Raw genomic sequence first — 20,177 nt, forward strand, 5'->3', positions numbered from 1 at the left:
AGTGAAAAGGGCAGTGTTGTAAGGAAGGTAAACAATGACAACGTTCACACACTTCATGTACTTCTATTGCAGTACTACTAAATGGGCACACAGGGGCAGTGCAGGTCGACATAAATTGGTCTGGGTATTGTTTTGAAGAAGGACCTCTGGATCGATTGCACATTTTCCTGAGCGCATGGCGCTTTTTGATTTTAACCATATCTCGAAATAAAATGAAATAGGTTAAATGTCTAATCAACTTTCAAATAATCTCGTTTGGGCTAAATTTTAAGGCCATAATTGTGGACTTTTGCGGGCCTAGCCTATCTGATGAGAGAAAACTTGTTGCTTAGTTTTTATGTTACTGATTTGAAGGTTGAAAAACCTTTCAGTCAGACTTTTATGACAATATATTTGGAATCAAGAGCAGATGCATTTAAAAATAATCTCAGATTGAAGTAGTTTTACCCTGTGCTCCTTAAACATAGGCCAGCCTACATGCATGATTTTAAGAGTAATTATTTTGTATTGTTCGTCAGAAGTGCCGACAAACAAGGCACAAAGTGATATTAATCCAAATGTAAAAATATTTCTGTACCATGCATTAACCTTGGGTACGTAGCCTACCTGGATTCATTTTACAAACAATGTTTTACTTATAGGCCTGCACCTTAGACTAGCCTTTTATTTTTTAAGTTCCTTTAATATTTAAATCAGTTTAGATTGCTCATTTCTGTACCATGCATTAACCTTGGGTACGTAGCCTACCTGGATTCATTTTACAAACAATGTTTTACTTATAGGCCTGCACCTTAGACTACCCTTTTATTTTTTAAGTTCCTTTAATATTTAAATCAGTTTAGATTGCTCACTATAGATGATGTTTATAAAACACTTTATATTTAAGACTGAAATGTAATCTTGCCTTTTTAAGGACAGACAATAGTAAGTAATACTTATCTTGCTGGGTTCCCCCCCCCCCCAATAATTATTTGTCCACATCGAGATAATTTGCTTTCGTCCGACGACCTCCTGTTTGGTATGTAAACTAGCCTACCTATCTAAAACCTACCAATTTTACCAATTCATCATTTGAAATATCCAACCTCAATTCTATTTTGAAAACTGAGGAGAATTAATGTACGTGCCACATATGTACCTCGTTTCTTTTGTAATAAGTTGCAAAAGTGTATTGTGAAATTTGTATTGTTTTCGACAACCAACCTGTAATAACGTTTGTCTCGTCTCTGATCGCTGAACTGAATTTCTCCGAGTTCAGTTCAGTTGCAATATTAAAACATTTCAGTCTGTAAACGTTTGTTCCATGTGATATGGGTATGCGATAGAATGGTTTTTGGTCTTGTCTGATATTGTCAATAATCTGATACAGTAACGGTACTTAATCAACAGCCCAGTGTGATGCTATCTCTGAATACGGCTTTTTGAACAAACAATCTACTAAATGTCATTGGGTAGTTGTTGGGCTTCTGCAGAGATAAGGAGGGACCGTCAGTGACATTTGTGGCTTTTGGAGAGCGTCGTGTTATTACTGTATGGAGGTGGTGTCAGCAATGTTTGTCATTACCACATTGCTTTCATATCCAGGCAAATTTTGAAATAACACATGCTAGGTTTGGACAAACACAACATAATGCCCTTGCACTTGTGAGAGGCAAAGCACAACATTTAAAAGCCTAGCATATATTTAATCATTGATTTCTGATAGTAGACATAATGGGTGAGCAACAACTAAAATAGTGAAATGACAATAAAAGTGAAGATTTTTAATATAAACCAGCGTCAGATTTAACATAAATAATTTAATCATACTATGACTTTCACAAGTTAACATTAAATTAAGATTGAACATGTTTAGAAGTAAAAACCATACAACTCAAACAGATCACACATCACAATTATGCTTTACTCGCTCAGAATATATTAATCTAATAAAACATTTTGATTGTGAAAACCAATGTCATGGTTGTCATAATATTCCTCATTCACCTCACAAAGTTATTCACTCTGCACCATGAAACAAACATCGGAGACAGAAGAAAAATGTTGTACTTGCCATTTCCTGATTACTCAAACCATTTGTTCAACACCTGTGGGCACATGAATATAAGGGCATGTCACATATTGTATTATTGAAGGCAATTTAACAAAACTGTAATTTTCTTTCAGTAACTCAGCCACTCGTAGTTGTAAATGTTTTTGTTTGGCTAATACGTACCGCAAAAGCACACGCTTTTTCTCTTCCAGCTATTTTCAGTTTCTGTGGTTAAGACTTATGAATCATATACTCCTGTTTTACTAACGAGTTAAGTCCAGGTTACTGCGGTGCAAAGTGGCTGGTCATGGTTTCTCAAATTTGAGAATGTAGCTTTAAAGTCAAAGGTTAGGACCCAAGATGTGCCTGGAGATTATACAGAGCTGAACTTAATCACCTAATGAGTCATAAACTGTGGAGGCGACTTTAGATGTTCTAATGGTCGATCCATCTTCTTTTTTTTAGGCAGTAAGATTCACACACGCACATCTTCCCTTGTGTGGTTACAGCACACAACAACAAAAAAAAAGTTGTCATATCTTTTCATGCCTTTTTCACTATTAGTCAGTGGAAAGATTGACGAGATGGCATTTGGGCTTTAAAGCCGTCAGCACGCCTCAGACATGGTGTTTGGAAGTGATAGTCTTCAGGTGTTGGCTTCTCATTCTTCTCTCTGATTCTACCTGATGCTTACGGCTGTCTTGGGCTACTGCATAAATGGTAAATAAATGTGTTAACATGCCTCTGTTAAATGTTCTCTCTCGATAGCTATGGCATTGCACCTCTAGCACCGAGGCAGAATTGTTGGGGATATCTGAAAGTACATTGGACACATATATAAGATACATATGCCTTTTTAGACATTTTAGACATGAAATAGGAAATATATTTCAGTTAGAATTTGCTATTGACCAACTAGGAACACTGGTAAAGATGTTTTTCTCATGTAAAGTGAACTGACTGAGCTGAGGTGTGTACTAAGATGCAAAGGGGAACTTGTAACGTATGTAGGAGAAGGATCTGACTGTGTGTGTGCGTTTTTGTGTGTGTGTGTGCGTGCGCCTGCACGTGTGCACACACATGTGTCTGTGTTTCTGTGTCCCTATGTGTGTTTGTGTGTGTGTGTGTGTGTGTGTCTGTCTGTGTTTCTGTGTCCATATGCGTGTGTTTGTGTGTGTGTGTGTGTGTGTGTGTGTGTGTGTGTGTGTGTGTGTGTGTCTCTGTTTGTCTGTGCGCAGGGAGAGCTGTACCTGGCAGCTTTGTTGTGACAGGCATCTTAGCTGCAAAAAATTATTGTCAAAACAAGGCCAGTTGAGAGGCAGCCTGAAGAGGGACTGACACAAGAGATTCAGCTTGATGGGTCTCCACAGACGTGGCTGTGGGGAAAATAGGCTACATTGATATGGAGGGAACCAGTCTATAAAGACAGACCATTGTTTACCATTTGTTTAGTCATTGCTTATCACCAAGGAGCTTATTTACCCTCATTTCACTCAGCCACATGACTCTTAAGTGTTTTATGTCTGAGCCATTTTAATCTGTTTTCCGGACAGGCACATATATTTACCAATAATGACAGCAGTATCATTAAAAATTGTGAATACAGTTGTTACTATATGATAGCACCTTACCAGACAGTAGCATATTTTTAGCAGCATTGCAAGAGTTTTATTTGCATTTACATTTGATTCAACTTTTGAGTTGATAACAACTCAGTGATTGGTACCTCTGCACATACTGTAGTATGCTGCCATGTTAGAAACACGGAACATATCAAATATGCACATGCCTTAAATGCCCTCATCTGAATAATACACCTTAGTGTCACCCTGGGACGTGCTGTAACATAATATGAAGCTCAGTCGTGTGAAAGTATACATTGTGACAACAAGAGAAAACCAAAGGATGACATAATCAAAGATGCAAGGTGATTACCCCTGTGAAACCTAAAGCTCAGACGAACGGCATTGTGAACGACAACAAGCTGAGACAAACTGAAACTGTAGTGGACTTCCACAACAGAATGATTTGAAAGCGGCCCTGATGATGTGATTGTTCTGCTTTGAACGAGGAAATTGTGCAAGGGCACAATATTTGGGCCTGTGAGGTATAAATGCGTCCATGACAATGTTGCCTGTGTGGCAGAATAGCTGGGGGACTTCAGATCACAAAGGTTCTGTCATTGCTGAAAGCATCTTATCCTTATTTTTGTGATTTCCTGGCAAACCTGTTTCTTTTCTTTGAGAATGTTTCATTGCTGTGCCGTCCTGTTTCAGAGCACAGTTGTAGGCCTACAAGGTGCTTCTAACCCTACAATTAGAGCTGGTCTCTGTCAGGATCAGTGTTGCCCGGCTGTCGGCTGTGTGTTTGAGACCACTTGTAAAATAACACAAATGGCTCCAACCCTTTCATACCGTTTACATGCGGATCATTCACACGATACTCACTATACCAATCCTATTTCAAGACAAAGGTTATCAGTATTGTCAACTTCGGCTTAGTTTGCAGTGAGATATGTGTAGGTTCTTATACTGCACATCCCAGTTGGGTTGTGTAAAATATTAAGAAACTATTGAGAGAGAAACTTTGAATGTTTTTGTGGCAGCTTGTAGTGTTAGAACTGAAAGAGAACAACAGGAGCCCTTTGAGAACCTGATTAGTGGTGTGATATTTAACAATCGTCTGAATCCTTTTTGTGAGGATGTGGGGACTGATGTGAGAGATGGGTTGGGGTGTGTGTGTGTGTGTGGGGGCTGGTTTTGAATGCACAGATGGCACCAGCCAAAAGCATAGGATGTTTAAATGTCATCTACAAACACCAGATCTCAGTTTTGCTTTCTGTCATAATTTGTATTCTTGCAAGCAGATCAGAACAGAGACCATGGACTTTTATATATGCCATATATGCATTAGTATCAAAATAAATAATCCAAATATTGAAGTACTTAAAATGTTAGTTTGAATGAAAACCTGTGAATTAGAGTGTGCTTGTTCTTGTTCTTCTCATGTAGAGAAACAAGCAGGTTATCAGCTTAGTAATACGAGTTCAACTTTAAAACCTCGAGGTGGGCGGATGGTTCATCTGAAAAAAACATCTGTCATTTTCAGCACCCAAACCATAAACATGAAATTAGGACATGGTTCACAGAAAGAAGCTATGAGCAATTAAGGACATATTGAGGAGTTATGTTTTGGGTGGATGCATGCTTTAATTTGTATGTTTTTATCTTGCCTCTTTGCATTTGTCGATCTGATTTGACCTTTCTTGTATATGAATGTGTGTATGTATTTGTGTGTATGTATGTATGTGTGTGTGTGTGTGTGTGTGTGTGTGTGTGTGTGTGTGTGTTGGTATCAGCACTCCCACTTGTGGTTCTGAGTTCTGTGCATGGTTGTGCGTGCACACAGTGGGATGATTGCAGTCTTTTAACGGCTGTCTCTCTTTCATACATGCACTCACACACATATACATACACACACAGAAACAAATAACTACACAACAGTGACTGAGTGGTTAGTGTAGCTGTGTGTGGCTGTTTCGTTAATAATATGGTATTTGACATTTTTAAATATAGTTTGGTTTTTATTTAATTTGACATTTAGAAATTTAATTGGTGTAAAACAATTGTGTGTTTGAATAACTCTCAGGGGTTGAGTCTGAGTCTGTTACTTGAGTAAGTGTATTTATGACAATGTCTTGGACACTGAGTTTTACAAACTTTGTTTCATAAAGTGCAGTTTTATATATCTACTTGTCACATTGTTTATAACAAATTATGAGAAGGAAGTTATACTTTTTGTTCGAGGTCAAACTGACTTCCTTCAAAACCCATAACAGATATCAATAGCAACTGACGTGAGAGTGTTTTTATTTTCATTTTGTATCCATATCTTACAAAAGTAAGAATGGTATGTCTGCAGAAATGAACAGAAATTGTCTTGGTCAGGTAGACCATATCCAGGCTGATTATGTCAATGCATTCTCTCTCAACTGCTAGGCCCATTGAGTTTAACACAGAGAGGAGCTCATTTCCTACACAGGCAAGAAACACGTACTATTTTAAACCAAAGAAATCATGCTATTATTATTGTCACATTTTCACCTGGCTCTGAGAGGCCTTATGTCTTGTCTTTCTCTCTATCTCTCCGTCTCTCTGAGAGCAGGAAAGAGTGGATAGACTGTTACTACCCACGGCATTCAACTCTTGAGTCAACCACTGGGACCCATCAAAGGGCCTTCGCACCTCCACTTCTGTGTCGTATGACTAATTTTGATAAAGAAGATATGCTCTGTAAACCTCGCTTTTTGGGTTGGTCTACAAGCATTGTCATCTTTTCATTTTTAGCACCGCAACAGAAATAACATTCTCTGAACATCAAAGTGACACAGACAGAATTGTTTACATCTCACTGTAATTCCAGTGTATGGTGCTGGCTTACGAAGTGACAAAATCTGCATGATTTCTAAACAATTTTAAAACCTTTATCTGTTTACATATTTGATTGTAAACAAAACGATTTATTTGCATTGAATCTCACAGTTTGGCTTACTTTGGCAAAACTAATATATACAGCATGTACACTGTAGGTCTGTGTATATGTTTTACATGCCCTGAAAAAAAGAAATAATAATTGCAAAATACTGTCCACATCGAAAAGTATAATGCATTTTTGTCTTGTAGTTGTTTTTATATAAATAAATCCTGAAGTCATTTTGAAACTGATGGCTGGGGTGATATTACAGACACTGAGGGGAAATTTGCCTTTTGAAAATGTTCTTTCACAACCCACTCAAGTTTCGATAGGAAAAATCTTTAACCTTTTCAGCAACAACAAATGCCCATCAAAAAACAGTGCTCTTTTTCTTCCAAGACATACATTTGTGTTGCGAGGTATACTCCTCTGGTGCATAAACATTCCTGTGTGAGAGCACCTTAGAACTGAATAACACTTTACTGTAACTGTGCATTGCTAACAAATGAGAGTTTGCTTTGGACTGTGTGTAATTTAGTTTATGGCTTATTTAAAATTGAATTACATGGGCATTGCTGCATCGGTATCAGTTGCAGTAGTATGCAATGTGACTCTGAGGTGTGTGGGATTGCCGACATTTGACAGGTCATATGCTTGTGATTAATAGTACTGTTTTATCTCACAGAATTTGTTAAGTATAAGACAGAGTGCCTCTGAAGCTGGGAGAAGTTGGGGTCAATCTTCAATGCACTTTTCAAAGTTTAAACTTCATTTGTTTGATCTAGTACCCCAGATATTACACTTTGTCTCATTGGGTTTCTAATATGATTGTATTTGAAGTTAGGCTTGAAGTACCTTAGCTTAATTTGGTGAATCAGATTATTTAAGTTGCAGTATACTTTGTAAATAACTAAGGCCATTGATGTCCAAGCCATAGTTCCTTATTCAAGTTAATATCAGGAATATTCACATGATCGCCCTTTACATATAATGCATTGCGAAAAATTAAACTGATCGAATGAAAAATTCCATCTTATATCCAGCCTCCGATTTTGCAATTCAAATGAGAAAATCTTTACTCTTTGCATATATATTAGCTTGTGGCCAATGGAGCGGTGCTCTTTGGAAGACATTAATTGAATATCAATCTACAGGGGTTTCTACTGTACTTTCAAATCATTTTTCAAAAGAAAACTTTGACTTTAATCTCACCATAGAAGCAGAACTCCAGTCTTCTTATATGTCATATTAACATCTTACATTCTGGTTATAGTGTCTTCACAAAAGTGTAAGACTATGAGTACACAATCAGAGGCATCACTCCCTGTATATTAGTGACATTTAGGTCAAAAGTTTAGTGACATTTAGTGAAGTTCTTGCTGTTTAACTTTTCTCTCTTTCTCTTGGCAGAGCGGTACCTGCACATATTAACGCCTCACTTCCTGTTTGAGCTACTTTGTTTACCATTTACCATGAGGTGCTATTTTTAAAACATCTTTTGCCGGCAGCTTGTTTTCTCATGTGTTTTTTTTCTTCTCTTCTCTTCTCTCCACCATATTCGCGTTTTGAATAAAACATGGACAATAGGGTTTGTGTGTATGTGTGTGTGTGTGTGTGTGTGTGTGTGTGTGTGTGTGTGTGTGTGTGTGTGTGTGTGTGTGTGTGTGTGTGTGTGTGTGTGTGCAGAGGCTGAGGGTGGCCCATGAGGACTTGTGAAAGATGAATCAATCGTACTGTTGTACACACACAGTCATAGCAAAACTTTCACAAACAAATGATAATCTCTTAGATGTAGGACTTTGGCTTCAAGATTTTTCTCTGTGTTTACCAGAGTATTCTCATTTGTAGTTCCACGTTGGTGGAACGAACTGCCTAGTACTACCAGAGCAGGGGCGTCCCTCTCTACCTTCAAGAAGCTTTTGAAGAACCAACTCTTCAGAGAGCACCTCCCTTCCTAACCGGCACCTTGACTAGTACTTAACTTGCACTTCAGCAGTTACATTCCTGCACTTCTTTTTCTTTCTATGTCGTTTTTCTATTTCTTATGTAAAGTAGTATTTATTGTTACACCAGGTTTTTATTGCTCCTAGCTTGACTGTTCTCTCCCTTGTACGTCGCTTTAGACAAAAGCGTCTGCTAAATGACTAAATGTAAATGTAAATGTTTACCTCGAGAAGAAACCGGATTTTTATGAAAGACTGCTTCACTGATTTGGATGATTCAATGTTGAAATATTAAAACTGTTACATTTCCTGACTATTTCAGACTCCAAGCTGAAGACTCTGAGTGGACAGTGCCTCAATCTCCCCTTCTGTCCATCTGTTTCTGCTTGAGAGCTGCCCAGACCCTAATACTTTTGGGCATTAAAGATAGGATCTGTGATTCTGGCAAAAATATTTGCTATCTGAGCTCAACAGTCTTCCCTTTCATGCCCCTGATGCAACGTGTTAATTGGCTGGATTTGTTTAAGGCCCGGTCCAAACCACTCTGTTTGTTTCCCATTTACAGAGCCAGGACAGTGTGCGCTCACCGGAGTTTTTGGAGCGCACACACAGTGACGGGCAATTAGCTGAATTTGGCACTTGAATCTGTACCGGATTAGAATCACGGACTGGACCTTTAAGTGCGTCTGCATTCCTCCCTGAACCCCGCCAGCCGGCAGGGCTCACACATCACTCCCCTCACGCTCTGGGTGACGGATGCCTCTCGCTCCTCACCTCCCACCCCTGGGGGTCTCGGCCTCCATCTCTCTCCAGTGTTGAGGTGTTCACTCATCCTCTCACCCTCTCCCACCATTTCTCCACCACATAATGAGTCGCGCTTCTGCGCGCCTGTCGTGTTTTTTTCCCACTTCCATTTCTAAATTGGAGCCCATCCATTTAGAGCAGGTGATTAATACACTCCACCGTGGATAAAGTGCTGCAGCTCGGGCAGGTGTCACACCTCCAACACATTACCAGAAGAGAAATGAGAGTTGGTGATGAGCTTGATTGTTATTAGGGCTCCAGTCTCCATGCAGTCACTAGAAAAATGGCAGTTAGTCATTCACCACGCCTAGCTTTTAAACCAGTTGTACCACCAGAAAGACCAGTTGGATGGTCACGATGTGTGGCGACATTGGAATGACAAAGTTGAAGAAAATGTTTTTCTGTTACCCGCTTATTCTGCCATGTACACTTTGGCCACACTTCCTTGTCCTCGGTGGTATGGAATGCCTTGTTGTTAGCAGTTACAGATACAGTGACTTTTTTCACCTTTTCCGTTGAGCAGTTTTGTGTGGTTTGAAGATCATCCAGTACAACACCATAACTGTTAACTTGTGCAACAAGACAGCATGGAATGCCTTTTTGCACAGGTTGCTAACTGTCAAACATGCTTTGTTGTCCTAGCAATTTTGCTGTGCTTTCACTGCCTTGTGGGTTTTCTGGAGAACAGTTAGCACAACTCTGTAACTGTGAATCATTGTGTAAATGTTATCTTCTTCCAAACTATTTTGTGAGCGGTCATATTTATAGAGGAACATATGCTTCTCATGTACTTAGTAACTACATGAGCTGTGTCTACCAGTAGCTTTTCATCTGGTCCCACATACCATAACGCAAAACACAGTCCCTTCATTCTTTTTAAATATTATTTAAGTATTATTTATAGGGACGGTATTAAGTGCAGATTTTTTTTAAGGATCATAACAACTGACTTCCCCCTTTTAGAGTGAACATTTTCCACTTAATTACTAAAGAAAACAATACAACATTAATAATAAAACACCATAAACTGTCTATTTTAACAGTTAAACATGTGTGGATAAAGAATTAAACGTTAAGCAGTTTAAAGAAAAATTTGAGTGAGTAGATCACTTACTGGAGAACACACAGAAAGTGTAAAATATAATCTTTTTTTCAACATTTAGAGGAACGTTGTGTTTCATAGTGGACACAACAATCAGTTTAAAAAAGCTACCCAGTGTTGCCAGTAATAGTAGTGGGCAATGCCTAGGTGTTATTGGACTCTTCTGAGAAGTGGCTCTGGTTTTCCTGTTGACAGTGTCAACTGGCATAACAGAAGGATTTTGGGGAAGTCTACACTCTTCGCTACTGTAATGTTATACATCTCTTGTTCTGATCTTTGACAAGGATCACTCTGTGTGGCAGCTGACCATGAGAGCTCAGGCGAAACACAGATGAATGCCCTGTCCTCTCTGTTCTCACAAGCCGCCATTAATAATTCATGACACTTTTCCTGTGACAGGAGAATGCGTCTGTGACAGATTAATTAATGGCCGTGCTGTGAGTAATGCCTTTCTGTTGTCTTTCCCCCATGTTTGTTTTTTAAAAGGATTTTTTTAAAACCCCTCTGAGCCCTTGTTTTTAAGACCTGATTAATGTTGGGATTTATGGGGGGGTTAAAGCCACGGCCGTCGTCTCTCTCCTGAAATGGCGGCGAGGCTAGGCAAGGCACAATGGCAGAGCTGCAGAAGTAGTGCTTCTCAGGTGCTTCTTTATCAGGTGCTTCTTAGGGCCTCCTTAATCATCACGTCATGCCAGGATGTCGGCGTTGAGTTAAATGCTCCCTCAAGCAGGATCTGTCAGCCCTGTTCATAAGAGGGAGAAATTACAGAATGGAGGTGCTGACTCAGACGATGTGGTCAATGTATTAATTGTGTTTCAGTTTATGGGGCGCATGAATGGGGTGTTATTTGAGAGCTATTACAGTTTTAACACTTGTGATCTGAAATAATACGGGATGGTTAAATGTTTCTTTTTGTTGGTTTATGGGAAGGACAGGAATTGCTCAAGATAATACTGTTTATGGCACCTTGGAATGTGTGTGTGTGTTTGTGTGTGAGTATGCATGGTTATGTGTGGTGTAGATTTTATTTGATTGTATTTAGCTGTGCTGCTGTGTGTGCATGCATGTGTGTGCATGCATGTGTGTGTGTGAGGATGGTTTTGTGTGGGTTGTGGGAGACAAAGGGGCTTCTCTGTGTGTGTGTGTTTGTGTGAATGTGTGTGTGTGTGCTTAAGTGTGACCATGTATAGACATTTGTTTTGTGGGAAGTTAGTCAGAGAGGCTGCTCTCTTTCTTATGTGTCTGTGTGTGTGTGTGTGTGTGTGTGTGTTTTGTGTCTCCCTGTCTATCTAGTTTACTGAAATGCCAGCTCTTTTAATAGAGGTCTCAGATTTCATCCATGAAGACAAGCCTTCTCAGGTCCTGCAGCATTTAACTTCTTGTATCTTCCACACTGCCCGTGCTCTCAGTCCAACCATCCATGCAGCAAAGTCCTGTAGGAACCCACCGCGCCTGAGCCACTGCAAAGTCCTGTAGGAACCCACCGCGCCTGAGCCGCGACAAAGTCCTGTAGGAACCCACCCCGCCTGAGCCACTGCAGTCAAACCATAATAACTCAAAATAAGACTTTCTCTCCAAAATGGGAATCCGCTCCGCGTGTATTTTTAATCATGCCTTCAAAATATGCCTTTTCCCTTTCCTTTAGAAAAATATATGGTTAAGTATGTGCATGTATACAGTGAAAAAGTAATGAAAGCAGGCACTGTTAATTATAGATATGAGGGAAACCTTTGCATGCACAGACGTACCATTTCTAAAAACATTCTGAAGCATGGGTGCATCGGAGAGCGAACCCATGTGAATTGCACTCACAGTTTTAAATTACATGTCTCCTGTGTTGTGGTTGTTTTTTTTGCAACACAATATCCAGCTTTGTAACGGTAACTGCAACTACAACTGTGTGCTTTTTGTCTGTCACTGTGTTTGCCGAGACGAAGCTGAGAATGTTGGGCCTTTGACTGGCGATACCCGGTGTCTTTTTGGTGACAGCAAAAAGTGATGGGGGTTAAGAAACAAAACACTGTGGTTGAAGTACAAAGAGAACAAAGTCATAACCAAATTGCCTGAGACCAGAAGAACGCGAATATGAAAATTGACATGTTAGACAAAAATGAAACTTTTTTTTTTCGTGGCTTTGACAGCACTTGTTGTGTTCTAGTCATGTTCTGCAAAATAGAACAAAGAAATATGAACTACTGTGGCATAAAGCTCTTAACTCTCAGGGAAACACTGACATGCATGTCTTTGCACTGGGGGGGAATGTGTTGAGGGGAGATTAAAAGGGACGAGTTGACTCAGAAACCGGAAGATATTTTGTGATCTAATGAGTTCCACAAAAGGAATCACATGAAAACTAGCAGCCATCAAAGTCGAAAACATAAGCAAAACCTCTGAGCAGCCATGTCAAAGCAGGGTCTTTGTTTTCCTTGTTCAGAGTCATGCCATCATCAACCTATTTTTTTTCCTTCTCTTCAAACCATGAATCACAGTTCCGACATAAATTAAAGTGTCCGAATGAAGCGCTCTATTATGCGCGACGGAGACTGACTGAGAAGTCCTCCGAGCTTGTATCTGTGTTCGCCGGGCATTCGGCGTAGTCACATCTGGGGCCGAGTCACAGACGTGATTTAGTGTGTGAACCCTCCAGGCTATGGATAAGAGCTCCTGACTCACCTTCACACATACCCCCCCCAGATGGAAATGGTCTGTAAAACCTGGGAATCACACTTGTCATGTGCAGTACTTCCATGATAAATCTGTGGTAAAGAGCTTGCATATAGATTTCATACTATCAATGACCTTCAGCATGCTAGGTAGGTCATATATAAAACATATGTGTTATTTGTTTCTGCATATGAAAGGGGCCATAATTATATGTGTTAACACACTGTTATTGTATATACAATATAAAATTGAGCATATATGAATTTTATAGACTTTTCCATATGGGCATCCTCCAGGAGTAGGGCCTGGGTTTCTGGTGGAAAAAATGTAAACTCATTAATCAATGTATATTAACCAGTGTGTAGATTATTAACTCATGTAATAATCAGTATAAGTACATTTCATGTACTCATGTATATTAACCAGTGTGTAGATTATTAACACTCAGTATAAAAGGTCATTATAAATGGAACACGAGCAAATCAACATAATCACTGGGATATACACAAAAACATCATTGTCAAAATTATTGTGCTATTATAAAATAAGTTAGAATGCCCAATCTGTGCTCAAATATAGGGCTGGGCACAGTGAGAGTAAGGAATCAGTACATCAAGGACTATAGAGATCCGCTACATACAGGCCGGAAGGTCTGAAGACCAGATAACTCAACCCTGTTACTGGGCAAAACTTCTAAACTTGGCATAGATTCAACTCAGAGTTCATCTAGGGACAGTGCATGATTCCAACCTAGAGGTTACTTAGAGTACATCTTGGTGCAGGTGACCCAAGACCCATCCCTCAAGGCCTGTTTTGAGTTTCCAAAGGGTCAGAGTTTTTCAAAAGTTTCACTGTCATGCCATAGCTATAGCCGCGGTCGTACAGGCCCAATTAATATTAAGTGATATATGGTGACAGGATAAGCACCAAGGCCAAAGTAATGTATAAAAGGATGTTCAAACCATTGTAATAGCAGTATAGTCTTGCGGCTTGCTCAGGTTTATGATGTTGGTATTCCACTGGCAAAATAAACCTTTTTTGCTCCACACTCTGCCAGTTTGCTGAAATTATTGAAGACGTCTTCCGAAACCAACAAGAACAATGAATTTTAATCGGGTCAGAAAACAGAGTTTTTTCCTTATCTCAAACCTACAAATCTGACACAACAGGTTGCACAGTGTTTATCTGGGGTTGGTTGTGTGAGTGAGGGTGGTCAGCTCAGGTGGTTCTTGTGAAGGTCGCTAAAGCTGTTAAAGGTAGAGTCCGTGATTCTGGTGAAAGGTCCATGATTCTGATGATATTTGAGCTCACGTACCACTGAAATGACACCCCTCCCTGTTGATTGGCTGGTATTGTTTATGGCTCAGTATGAGCTCCTATGTTTGTTTTCCATTTAGAGCACCAGGACTGCGTACAAACATTGGAGGTTTTTTTAGCACACACAATGAACAGCTGGAAAGGAATAATTCCGTGAATTTGACAAAAAGTGCATTGGATTAGTTGCGGACTGTGCATTGGATTAGTTGCGGACTGTACCTTTAATCGCCACGTCTCCTGGCACATGAGGAAATGGCAGGAGATGTGGGCTGCGTGCTGAGCCCTGGACAGGCATGGCAGCGTTTGCTCTCCTAATGACTGTGTTTCTACTGGTGGGGGCCCGTCGTCTAAAAGTGTGTCCTTATGCGCAGGTCACGCCAGAGGGATGTCGCTGCACAGACAACAAGCCTACCCAGACATGGATGAGGTCAAACTTCAGCCTCAGGTCAGACATCATGCCTGGACTCATGGTCGGGTTTGGGTTGTTTGTTTTTTAATCAGTTTTCAACCAGAGATACTTTTACATCCAATTTAGAACTTTTAAAAATGTAAAAAATAAACAAATAAATCATAATTGATTATGCTTAAAATATGATGAAAAATATTTCACCAAATTTAATTTCCAAGTAAAAAAAACCTTGTAATCTTCATTTATTGACAATAAACACATTTAAACACAAACAGTGAATGGTGTGAAGTTTCTCGCAGCATAATATGTCTAACATGAACAGGAGTTGTTTTTTCCTTGTGATTAAAGTTAGTGGTACTGGGTCTGTGGGCACCTGAATACAAGCCGGCAGCTGAATCTTTCACCTGTGGTTAGTGAGCATGTGATGTATTCTTGCCTGCAGCTCTTCCCTGAAACCCCCAGGGTGGTTTCATAGATACTCAGAACTCTATTGCGTCCCTCAATCACACTTTTAATCTAGACTCATGCAAAAGGTGGTGTAAAATGTTACTCCTTATGTGTGGGAGATTTTCACCTGTGTGTTGGGCCCATCATTCTGGTTTTGGGCTAGATAGACTGATGAGACTGGTAAGACTACTATAGGATATATACGGTTATATTACAATTTAAATATAGTTATGTAATATCAGATTTCATTAAACCTTCATTAAACGATTAGTCCAGTGTTTACAGTATTCCTGAACTTGTTTACTGACTGGAATAATTAGATAGTCCAGAGACCAGTGGCCATTGGTTGTTGCCAGCCCCGGTCTGACCATATACGGCCAGTGTCGATGTAGGAAATGACTGAAGCCATGTGTATAACATATGAGTGCACATGGAATAACAGCCATCACTGTCAGATACAGTGTACAGCAGGAGCAGAGACATGTATCACATTTTATTGACAGAGAGGCAATTTGGAAGAAAATAACATTGGTGTGTTCATCTGCCCCATTTAACCGCCACACTCACGGCAAGAAGGAATAACTACCCATAAAGCTCTTCTGTAGTACCTCCACTCGAATAGAGGGTGGCCTGAGGTCATGAGCATGAGCCCCTAGGGTTGTTCCAGGTCGGGGCCAAATGTCAGGTTAGTTCGGGTCATGCATTTCTGGCTGGAGTGAAATCTGGGTCATGTAATAGTTATCTACACATCCCATGCAACAAGGTCCTTATCTCTGCAACAACTGCTCAAGAAGGTGTCTCCAAACGCCTGCATTTGCTTTTGGTTAGTGATGCTTTACAGCTCACGTCCATCACATCAACGGCGATACTAATTATAGTATATCAAATGGCACAGGTGGCTAATTTATCACCAAAAGATTACTCTGGACGACGCGCCCTTCATGCGAGTGTGGTCTGCATCACTGTCTCCAGCCCCGTAAACACCGGCCTCTCAAGACTGACAGCAGCAGAGCTTTATTAGCCCAATCACGACAGTAATTACTTGATTCAGACTGCTAACGTCTAATTGCACCCTGTATGGGGGGGGGGGACACATCCTGTTGTGATGCCTGTCTGAATCAGAGCCATCGCGGCGGGAGCCTAGCAGCCGTGCTCTGACATGGCGCTGAACGTGTCACTCCGGGGAGTTTTATAGAAATCCAGACGTTTATGAGAGTAACCTTAAGCTATAGATGAACTATTTAACCATCCCGTTTAATTGCTGTGGATAATCAGCACTTGTGATTTACACATTGTACGGGACTTAAAAGAACACGTTGTGCTAGTCAAACACTGAGGAAAGACACTGAGAAAAGACAGAGCACTGTCACGCCTTAACCAAGAAAAAGCTAAACGCAAGAAAAAAATGAAGAATTCATAATATGAGAAATATAATTTCACAAAAGTCTGTCCACAGGTTTCACTACAGATGTGTCATGTGAGAAATACACTGTTTGATGGAAACCTAAAAAAGAATTAGGAAGTACCTTCAGTTCTGTGGCAGTGTTTTGAAAGGTGTTTCTTGCCGCCCTTTATTAATAGTCTTTACAGGAAACATGTATTTTTCCTGAAATCAGCCAGGCCCTGCCTCTGACGGTCAAAGACGAAAAAAAAAAAAGTCAGAAACATAACACTATGTTTTTGTTCTTTTCATTTTAATTTACAGTCCAGTATAATTAATAGATCGATTGTTTACTGTTATGTATTAGCATTTAGTTGATGTTTTACGTTCTGGTAACTGTCATTTTCAGCATATACTGTCAGCGGGGAACTTCTACATTTCAGAACAAAGCATGACACCTCTTTGCACTGGTCTTTCAGTATGTGGTCGCTTGGCTGTTCCTGGCCGCTCCCTCATATGCCTCTCGTGACTCAGCCAAAACACAGGAAGTTGTTTAAACATCCAGGGTCACGTCTTTCTCTCTGCTCAGAGTCGTGTTCTTTACATTCCCAGGCCCCTTGGCTGTGGAGATTTACACTGAAGTCCTCCCTCTTTGTAGTACTGTATATGTGCTTATTCAAGGGCTGCCACAAAATGGATGACAGTCCAACCCTGTGTCGTGCATCCCAATGTCAACAATATCTTGGTCTGGGTTGTACTTGACAAAAGATTGTTGTAGAGGGAAACTACTAGTGGTCATTTGTAACAAAAACAAGTTGGAGTAAAAAAGTGCGATGGAGATATGATTAATATCTGCATACATCCACTGACAGCCTTCACACAAAAGCTGAAGTGACTCATGGTGCTGGGACACTGAGTTTCTGTGGTGTTAACCCCTTCATGGGAGTTGTCATGGCTCTAAAAATGTGTTAAATGAAAAGGGATATGGTGGCAATTTAATTATGAAGGAATCAATCTTGACATGTTTGCCTGAAAATGAATAAATCACCCATTCTAAACATATTATAGTTATCATATTTATTTTCCCTTTGTTCCTTTAAAGGGTGACCAAAATAAAAATGGGCACATTCTGAGAAATATATCTTTCAGTCTTAACATGTACCTGACAAAAGGACATTTATTCTTCCCCCCATGAAAACTGCAACTGCTCCCAATTATTTTCCACAGCCCTCTTCATTTTATTGGTCTGAGGTGGGTCATTATTCTGAGACTGTCGCCTGCCTTTTTGCTTTTTCTTGTCCGTACTGGCATTCTTTGCAGCAGTGAAAGAGAGAAAGAGACAGAGAAAGAGAGGGGCACACAAAGAGAAAAGGGAGAGAGAGAGCGAGAGCGCGCGCGCGCGAGAGAGAGAGCACACACATCCAGAGAGGGAGGGAGAGAGTGTGTCTGAGCAGTGTCTGGGCTAGCGCTCACAGTGCCTCCGGCGATCAGACTGGGACACGCCCAGACATGTCTCATAGCAGCTCTCCCTCTCTCTCGCTCTCCCTCTCTCTCTCTCCCTCGCTCTCTCTCTCTCTCTCCCTCTCCCTCGCACTCTCTCTATCTCTCTCTCCCTCTCCCTCTCCCTCTCCCTCTCTCTCCCTCTATCCCTCTCTCTCTGCTCTTTGGACATTGCAGTGTAAACATGGTCATGCAATCTGTGCCAGCTGCTTGGGGCAATGCCTGACTCGGCTGCAGGTTGCTTTGCTGACTACTCTTCAACATACACACTTGTTTTCTCACACTCACATCATACTCACACTTTACTCTCCCAACTGTGTGTGATGTGACAATTTGCTGTTTTATTAACTTTTTTAAACCACATCTGTGGACATGCCCCCTGCAAACTGGGCTACACCTGCCCCTCTTGATTATTGGAGCACAAGGAGGAAAAAAGAAACATAGAACTTTATCAACTATCAAATGTGTCTATAATCAAATTTATGGAAATGGAAGTTTTTCTTACCTTAACTACCCTGCACAGAAAACACTTGATCATGCTATTGACACAGTTGATCATGGTATTTGTCGTGTCTGATTTGTAGGTTTGTGATTTGGAAAACACTCATCTTTTCTGATCTGAATAAAACTCTAATTTTATGGTTCTTTGGTTCTTCAAAAACTTCAGGAGTCATGCAGAGTGTGGAGCAAAAAAGGTTTATTTTGCCATTGCAATACCAACGGCATAAACCTGAGCAAGTCGCGAGACTATACTGGCGTTACAGAGTCTTCCATTCTCTTTTAGACATCTGAAGAGACCCTCTTGTCACTATAAATCACTTATGGCCCTCCCCGTGGGATATATGTAGCTGGAGTATTGAGGGCCTGGAAATGCTTGGTGTCATCTTTTGGTCAGTTCACTGCCTCCCCTCCCCTCCCCTACCCTCCCCCTTATGTCTGAGCCTTAGCCACCTGCATCAAACACACTCTGAATCACCCCTGGTTTGGAACTGTGCCCAGTTCAGTATAAGAAAAGGGGGGACGGGGGTTACCAGGGGTTACCAGGCCTTCAGGCCGGCGTATAGAGGGTTCTCACAGCCTTCTGTGTAGTTACTCCCTACACACTATGCCTAGATTTGGCACGTATTTAAACATAGAATGCACATAATGTAATCCATATCAATAGTGTAACTCATTTTGTAGTAGTATAGTAGTTTTGATAGCTTGTTATTATGAATATCCTAGTGGTTATATGGATCGTTAATGTTCTACCCACACGTATTTATTTATTTTCCTGAGGGTGGTGGGTGGGTGGGGGGCTGAAGGGAGGTTGGGGATTGTTGGCTTTTGTTGTTTATGTTGTTGTAAAATCACAGAAAATATGAAGGATACCTTTGTAATCTTATTCTGTACAACCCCAATGTACCCTTCATTCAATAAATATATATATATAAAAAAAAAAAAATGTTCTACCCACACTGGTTATTATACTGATAGTTAGAAGTCTACACAGTGGTTATTGAGTTTTCATTCACATATTTTCTACCACATATTCTTGTTGGCAAAATTGAGATGAACCCGCTTTAGAAAGGCTTGCCCAATGATGCCTACAAGCTGTCCAATATGAAGTAAAAAATGACTCAAATGAAATTACTCCTGTAAAAAAAGAATCATTAGCACTGCATTTTCCCATCTTTGGGGTATGCAATGAATATCTTACAAATATTTTAGGTATCCAAGTTGTTTTAATACTTTTAAATGACATTGATTAAGACTGATGTTAAACTATTAGGCAAAAATAAATACTCATACTTTTAAGTATAACAAACCCAAGGCATTATAAAAACGGAAAAGCCCAACAATAAAATGGGGTCAGAGGTGTAATTCACAACTGAAAAGGATGCTGGCTCCACAGGGCAGACACGTTTGCAGTTGGCCATCTGGGGACCTCTCGAGGTCACAGGCATCTCTGGGATAACTGTACTTCACTGACCTTGGAAGGGCACAGATGACGCCACATCACTTTTCATCACGATGCACTCAATTGTGTTTACCTTGCTGTCTAAATGAGAGATGGAAGAAAGAGCACGTTGCTTTGCCCACATCAATGGCCGGCAAGCAGAGCT

At 40.4% G+C, this 20,177-nt stretch overlaps 1 long non-coding RNA gene across 1 annotated transcript in view; it reads left to right on the plus strand.

Moving 5' to 3' along the window:
* Positions 1–19,710, plus strand: part of LOC116223090 — a 33,652-nt gene extending 13,942 nt beyond the window's left edge. The window contains exon 2 of the long non-coding RNA XR_004164913.2: positions 14,707–19,710. This is a non-coding gene — a long non-coding RNA (uncharacterized LOC116223090). The remainder of the gene's footprint in view (positions 1–14,706) is intronic.
* Positions 19,711–20,177: the final 467 nt, after the last annotated feature.

The sequence above is a fragment of the Clupea harengus genome, chromosome 13, assembly GCF_900700415.2.
Source record: "Clupea harengus chromosome 13, Ch_v2.0.2, whole genome shotgun sequence".
NCBI classification, from domain to species: domain Eukaryota; kingdom Metazoa; phylum Chordata; class Actinopteri; order Clupeiformes; family Clupeidae; genus Clupea; species Clupea harengus.